This window comes from Apis dorsata, unplaced genomic scaffold, assembly GCF_000469605.1.
Source record: "Apis dorsata unplaced genomic scaffold, Apis dorsata 1.3 scaffold_123, whole genome shotgun sequence".
NCBI classification, from domain to species: Eukaryota; Metazoa; Arthropoda; class Insecta; order Hymenoptera; family Apidae; genus Apis; species Apis dorsata.
The window spans coordinates 182,783-189,655 of NW_006263416.1; the positions used below are offsets into that span (position 1 = coordinate 182,783).

General features: G+C 38.2%; 1 long non-coding RNA gene across 2 annotated transcripts in view; it reads right to left on the minus strand.

The window, feature by feature from the left end:
* Nucleotides 1-6,873, minus strand: part of LOC116185193 — a 48,494-nt gene that overhangs the window by 9,041 nt on the left and 32,580 nt on the right. Inside the window, exons 2-3 of one of the 2 annotated variants that reach the window (XR_004149988.1) lie at nt 6,065-6,238; nt 1,295-1,574 (exon numbers count right to left, since the gene is read on the minus strand). This is a non-coding gene — a long non-coding RNA (uncharacterized LOC116185193). Of the gene's footprint in view, nt 1-1,294; nt 1,575-6,064; nt 6,239-6,873 lie in introns of those variants that run through there. The other variant, XR_004149987.1, reaches the window with a different exon arrangement.

Sequence of the window (6,873 nt, forward strand, 5' to 3'; positions counted from 1 at the left end):
AACGAAGAGATAATGAATAGAAGATTTATGAAAATAACAAAGAATATCTAATCTAATATAATTTAGAAATGATTGAACGTATGAAAAAATTAGATATTTTTTTTATTCTTTAAAATACCATAATATACGTATTTTGGATATTTTATATGCATTTCAATTTTACGTATCGTGCATCTTACAGATTTCTGCGCGTAATATAAATTTTACAGGAATGGACAAACTTCGCAGTCTAATTCTAATAATATTTTTTATAATATCTCGAAACATATCGTGAAAAACTTGTATCCAGACCGCGACTATACCAACGTATATTTTAAATCGCATAAATATTCCCTGTCCAACACCTATAAACTTCAAGATTATCCTTTGACAAACGACGAGTCTCGATATGTATTAGGAACGACGTTGAAAAATGCAAATAGCCTTATAGCAGGCCGAATGAACCGAGTAAATCCGCTACATTTGTCCGAGGCAAGAGATGATTTACACGATCATAGAGAGGCAAGAGTGTAAATCAATTTGAAAAGCGAGATGATTTCTCTCGTTCAACTTTCGTTTTGCCAGCAGCGGCGAACATTTTCGCGGAATTATTGCGCAATATTTTCCACGTTGTTCGAAGCAACGAGGCGAGGTTTCTCGGGACGAACGGGACGCGGTAATTTACACGATGGAAAAGCGTGGCTGGGCCGCCCCCGTTCTCCCTAATGAGCCGACTAATTGTTTCGAGCCGCGCGCTGATTTACCGTGAGAAACGTGAAACGATCCGTGAATACATACATGCAGCGAACGTGCCTCCATGCACCGACAAGTGCGATAATTATTATATCACGCCGTTTTCCAAGAATTGGCCCCGAATCGTCCGTTCGAAATTATTATTTCTTTTAATCAACGAAATATAACAGATGGGGATTCGTATTCATCATATTTGTCCCGATACTTGTTCGATAAAAAAAAATTCACTTTTATCATACTCCATAATCGAAATTTCACTCGGTTAAAAGAGAGATTAGTCACGAAAATAAGAAATTAATAACCCCTATAATTTCTATAAATACAGCAATAAACAAGTAATATGAGCCCGAAGAATATATAATTTTAATAACTTTAAATAATAAGTATGTAATTTTGAAACAAATATGCACATATTTATATATAAACAATATAAACGTATTAATTAAACATTTATATATAAATATATGTAAATGTTTATTTTATCCAATTTTCCAATTCCATTAAATTTGCCAATGGGGTAGTTTAAATAGCGTAATCGAGCCATCTAATAAACGTAATATATATATATACATAGCACCGATAATAATTCCCTTTTGCAACGATGACCGAGATGACCAAGTGAATTGCTCGCGCAGCAGAATGGATCGATTTCACGATTCGATTTCCGATCAAGGGGGACCCGTCACGAGCAAGACAAACGCGAAAGATCGAAGGAGAAAGCATTCTTCGTGGAGGATAATGATCCCGAACTCATTTCGCGATCATTCCATCTGATTGATCTGATTAGTCCAGGCCCGGAACAGGTCGACCGGTAAATGATCTCTGGCGATCTCAATCAGCTTCTGAAAAAAATAAAACGATCAATCCAATCGGTCCAACCCCCCATCTCTCCCCCTCACCCTCTCTTTTTTATCCCTTCTCTTCCTCACTCTTCGACGTGGCCCGTTCCTTGCTCTCTCCACGATAATGAGAGCCTCCCATGTGGAGGGAAAAAGGGATTATTTGCGGCACGGGATCGAAAATCTTTGCCGCGCGAGCCTCATTATCGGATGCACGACTACCACGATTCTGGAGCGTCTCTCGACATTTCGACATCGATTCCCTTTCGGCTCTCCCTCCTTCCTCCTCGTCCATGTCTTCCAGAAAGGGGATCCCTCTTCGTCTTCTGAAACGTCGCGCTCAAAGCTATCGGCAATGGAACGGTAAATCAACGACAAGGCCGGGGTCACGGGTCGAGGAATTAGAGCGGCTCGGAATGCTCCTGGAATGACGTCGCGTTTCTGATTGCTTAAGAGGGAAAGGGGAGGTTACAGGTGGATGGATGTTTGTTGTGGTTTAATTTATTATTAATATTATTATATAGCTTTTTCATTCGTGAAGAGAATATTGAGAACAAAGTATAAAGTTTTTCAAAATTGATCGATTTGTTCTATCGTCATTCTGTTAATATTTAATCCTTTTATTATTTATGTTATTGCAGTATCGAAAATGAATTGTTAATAAATAAATTTCATTGTATAGACACTTAACACTTCGTGAATGGAAAAGCTATTTCCTTTTTAGCTTTTATGACGCAATAAATGGGTGTTGATCGAGATCTCGTGTAACGAAATATTTTCGGTTTGATTATTTTTCGAGCAAGAAACAAGAAACGTAGATTTGTATAATTGTTTAATTAGAAAAAAAAAAAGAACGATGCGTAACGCGTTTTCTTTTTTTATTCCGGTTTTCCTGAACGTCCAAAGATTACCACGTTCATCTCGGCAACCTTGAATATAGATTGCAGTTGCAATTGCACGTCTTTTTTTTTTTTTCTCGTCGGCTAAGAGGCATCGTTTGCACGTTGCTTCCGTACATGAATCAACCGCTGAAAGACCACAAAGAAGCGTTTACAAGCTTGCGTGAACGCCGCGTTTAACCGACCAACATTCTTGCCGCTTTGATCCGCGGCAGTCTACTTCAAATTGTCACCTGTTTTCCTTCCTGCTTGTTTTCCACGAATTTCCGAAGGAAAATCATTGACCAGCCTCTAATATCCCACACTTGAATTTCGAATTTTAATTTATTCATCGATTAGTTTCGTATTTAAACATCATTAAAGATGGAAAGGTACATAAAAATCTACTCAACTCGCCGTTTAATATTCTCATTACGCGAGAGCGTGTAATTGGAAAAGACGTTGGATACGTCCCGTCAAAACTTTAGCCACCAGTCTAATACATGAATTACATAGTTAGCCACGGCTGATTACGCGAACGTGCTCGTGCATAATTTGTTCCTGGCGCCATTGTTTCGCACTGCTCGCAGCCTCTTACGAGTTCCTACTCTTCTACTCTTAAAATAGCTTCGCGGAACTGAAATGTTCCTCGTTTAAAAAAGAAAGATGGAAATAGAATAGGGAAGTTTCACGCAAAGTTTTCTGCTCTTTCGTTCGAAAACGAGTTCCTCAAAGTAGAAAGGATGGAATTTTGTGGAGGGGGAGAAAAAAAATAGAGGAATGTACGCGCTCCTCAGGCTAGAATTTCTCAAAATGCTAGAGAATCGAGCCGAGAAATTCCTCGAAATGCGATAGATTCGATTTTTCAAAAAAATATCTCGCTGATTCAACGATCTCTTATTATTCTTCCTCCTAATAAAAAAATAAAAAATATCCAGAAATATTTCAACCCGATGATTCTTTCACTGTATCATCGAAATATTTTCCCATACCTCGATAATTCCATCGTAATAAACACCTTCAAGGAAGCAACATCCATCGTTCGGCCGACAAAAAAATCCGTGAACGGCAAAAATCCTCCTTCGACTACCAAAGAAACTCCCTTCTTCTCTCCTGCGTTAGCTCGAGTGAGCCGTTTCGGGGAGAGGCTGCGTTCGAAGAGAAAGGAGAGAGAGAGAGAGAGAGCGCGTCTCTGTTTCACGCGTCGCGTGTACACGCGCAACACGAGAAAGGCCGGGTCGCGAACACGCGATGCACAATCCATATTGCTCCCGCTTAGACCACGTTGCCCCGTTGGGTATTTCCATATTACCGTTCCGGAATTCCGTTCCAGTTCGTTTAATGAGGAACGACTTTTTAACATTCCTGCGTTAAGCCGGCGTGAGAACCGCGAAATGCGGGGTCGTGGGCCATAAAATCCGTGACTCAACGCTGCTGCGCTCGTTTTACATGCGTGGCAAAGATCGGTTGGGCTGCGTTAAGGCCGAGAGTCGGATCGAAAGGGGGAGGGAGAATTGTAGATGGCGATATCGATCGAAATTTTATTTCGACTTTTCGTGGTGTCGTGTGCCAGTGGAATATTGGTGAAGGGGCCTTCGTAGAGCCATTTGTTCACAGAGTGAGATATTCATCAAGGTTTTGCTTTGTTCCTCATCGATGGGGAATTAGAGGATGTGGCGTAAATTTAGAGTCGTTTCGATTTCAATTCTTTTTCTTCTCTTTTAAATAACAGTTTTTTTAAGATTCTTAAGGGACATCTTTTCTTTCTGAAATAATTGCAGAAGAATATACTGTCGATTTTTTAAGTTACTGTTCGTTTGCTACTGTTTGTTCACATTTGAATAAACAAAATAGAAGAAGAAGAAAAAAAGAAAGAAAGAAATTACGTTTCGTAGGCTCATCCCAGAAGTAGATTCTCAAGAAATCTTATTAAGTCGTAAAATTCTCGCGTTCATCATTCTTCTAACTTCAATCAGAGGTGAGATATAACTCGTGCCAGTTACGTGACTCACCCTCTTCTACAGTACTCATTATACAGCCTATCGATGCGTTAACTAAGCCTGTTTTCATTAACATACAAATTACTCGTTTCGAGATACAAACAACAATCGTGGCCTGACATTAATTTCAACGTCTCTATGTTTAAGCCTGACTTAATTAATGTTTGTACATTAGAGAAGAAGGGGAAGAAATATTAAAAAGAAAAAAAATAATAATCGGAAACGCGTACATCTTTCAAGAAAGTTTTAACTTCTTGAGCGAGAATGAAGATTAGAAACTTTCGCGTCAAACTTTTGATCCCGCGTCATGACGCCTCAAGTGTTTGAAATCGCAACGACAGGTTTGATCAGATAAGCCTTGCCAACTCCATCTGTTTAATTATCGATACACCCGACGGTACACGAATATTTTTCACAATTATTTAAACCCCGAATGGCGTCAAATTAACATCAATGCCTCGTCCAATGATAGATTTCAATCGAAACTGAATGTTTCGCGAAAATATATTAGATTTCTTTCCTAAGGATCGCATAAGGAAGTATCAAGATTGGATTATGATTGGATTTCAATCGTAATTCAATGCCAGATCTTTCACTCCACTACTTAATCAATCGAACTTATTCAGGCCGACTTATTCCCGATTGCTGTCTATACCTGATTTAAGTTAATTAACTGGGGGTAATAAAATTGAATGGTTCGATTACTTCAAGTACACGTTAAAGACACAATTATTGGCAACGCTGAGGAGAGGAATTTCCGTTAATGCAAACTATATTGATCTGCAATCACAGCTTCCACTTTAACTACTTTCGCGTGTATTCGATTCGTTGAAAGTATTTTCCAATTGGTGCGGGTATAACGAACCGTATAGTAAAGTGTAATCAATCTCGGTAAGCAAGCTAGTAAATTGAGTGAAACGCGAGCAATAGCGGCGCGTCGAATGCAAAACTCGTATGAAAATTAAATTAAAATTTCTAGTTAGATTTCAATTCGAAAAGAAAGCATTCCAAGCCGATCCATTCTTCGAAGAAATTAGTTATCGTTGATAAAAAGAAAAAAAAAGAAAAATATAAACTGTCACTTTAGATTCAACAAACAACTCTTCGATCATCGATTAAAAAATCGACACTTTTGTAATCCAAATTTCTAAACCATTCAAAACTTTGTCAAAAGATTTATATCCACCACGTTATATCCGCAAAAAATCGAATAAATGAATGGCGATCGTCGGATCGAAATTAGACTCGGGTTGGCAATAATCTTCGGGTGGAAGATGAGCGGTTTCATAGAGCAACGAAGGAAGGACAAAACGCGCGCGGGAATCGAAGTCTTCCTTGGCCAGTGGGGTCTGAAACGAGAGAGGGAGGGGTGGAGGGGTTGATGGGGTAGCAGCGAGATGCATTTCGTGGATTAAGAAGGTTATATACCTGGTCTCACGGTGAGCCAGCGCGGTAGGAGTCTAATAAGATGTAACTAAATTATGATTGGATTCATCATTGCCGCGAACGGGATTGGTATTGTCGATCGTTTCTGGTTTAGGAACGAATGGCCGAACGGTGCCGGTTGGTCAATAATTCATCGGCCTCGCGGCATTCTATATGAAGCGTGATATACCGTGATCCCGAATGAGCGATTGCCAACCGACGGCGAAGCGGGACGGAAGAGGAAGGGACGATTTCTTCTGCGTGCGCTCGATGCGTTGAAACGCGAGGGGTTGCCAGCCAAAGTATGACGATACGAGGGTTTTCTTTTCTTCTTTCCTTTGTTCGATTTTTGTGAGAGGAGGATCTGGAAAAAAGAACGATTGAGAATTAAAATTTTAGGTATAATATAGTGAAATATAGTGTTAAGAAAAATTTCTTGGTTTTAAAAATGTGCTATTTTTGCGTTTCCTAATTTCTGAATTTTTGAATGGATTATTGAAACCTTTTTGAAATAATATTTTTGGTTTCTAACACACTACTCAATATTCTTTTTATTGCTTTTCAAAATCGTCCTACTTCACTGGAATTTAGAAAAAAAAAAAAAGAAAATCAGTAACATTTGATGAACAATAGATAAAAAGAATTAAAAAATAGACTCTTAAATCTTTATTTTCCCCTTGAAACATTAAATTTCTTCTACCATTAAACAAAAAGGAATAGAACTATAATTTAATTACAAATAGAAACTCGAAAATATAATCTTTACTTTCTCTTGCAATATTAAATCTTCTCCGGCTTATGTTAAAAATCCAACAGATTATGTTTTCGTAATAAATAAGAAGAACGAAAATAAAATAAATTACTTATTTAGTACTCCTAAATTCCCTCCAAAGCTTGAAAAGCTTCCCTAAAAATCCCAAGTATTTCGTACCCTTACTGAAAATTCGAAAAGAAAGTTTAAGAATCCCTAAAAAAAAAAAAAAAAAAAAAAAAAAAAAA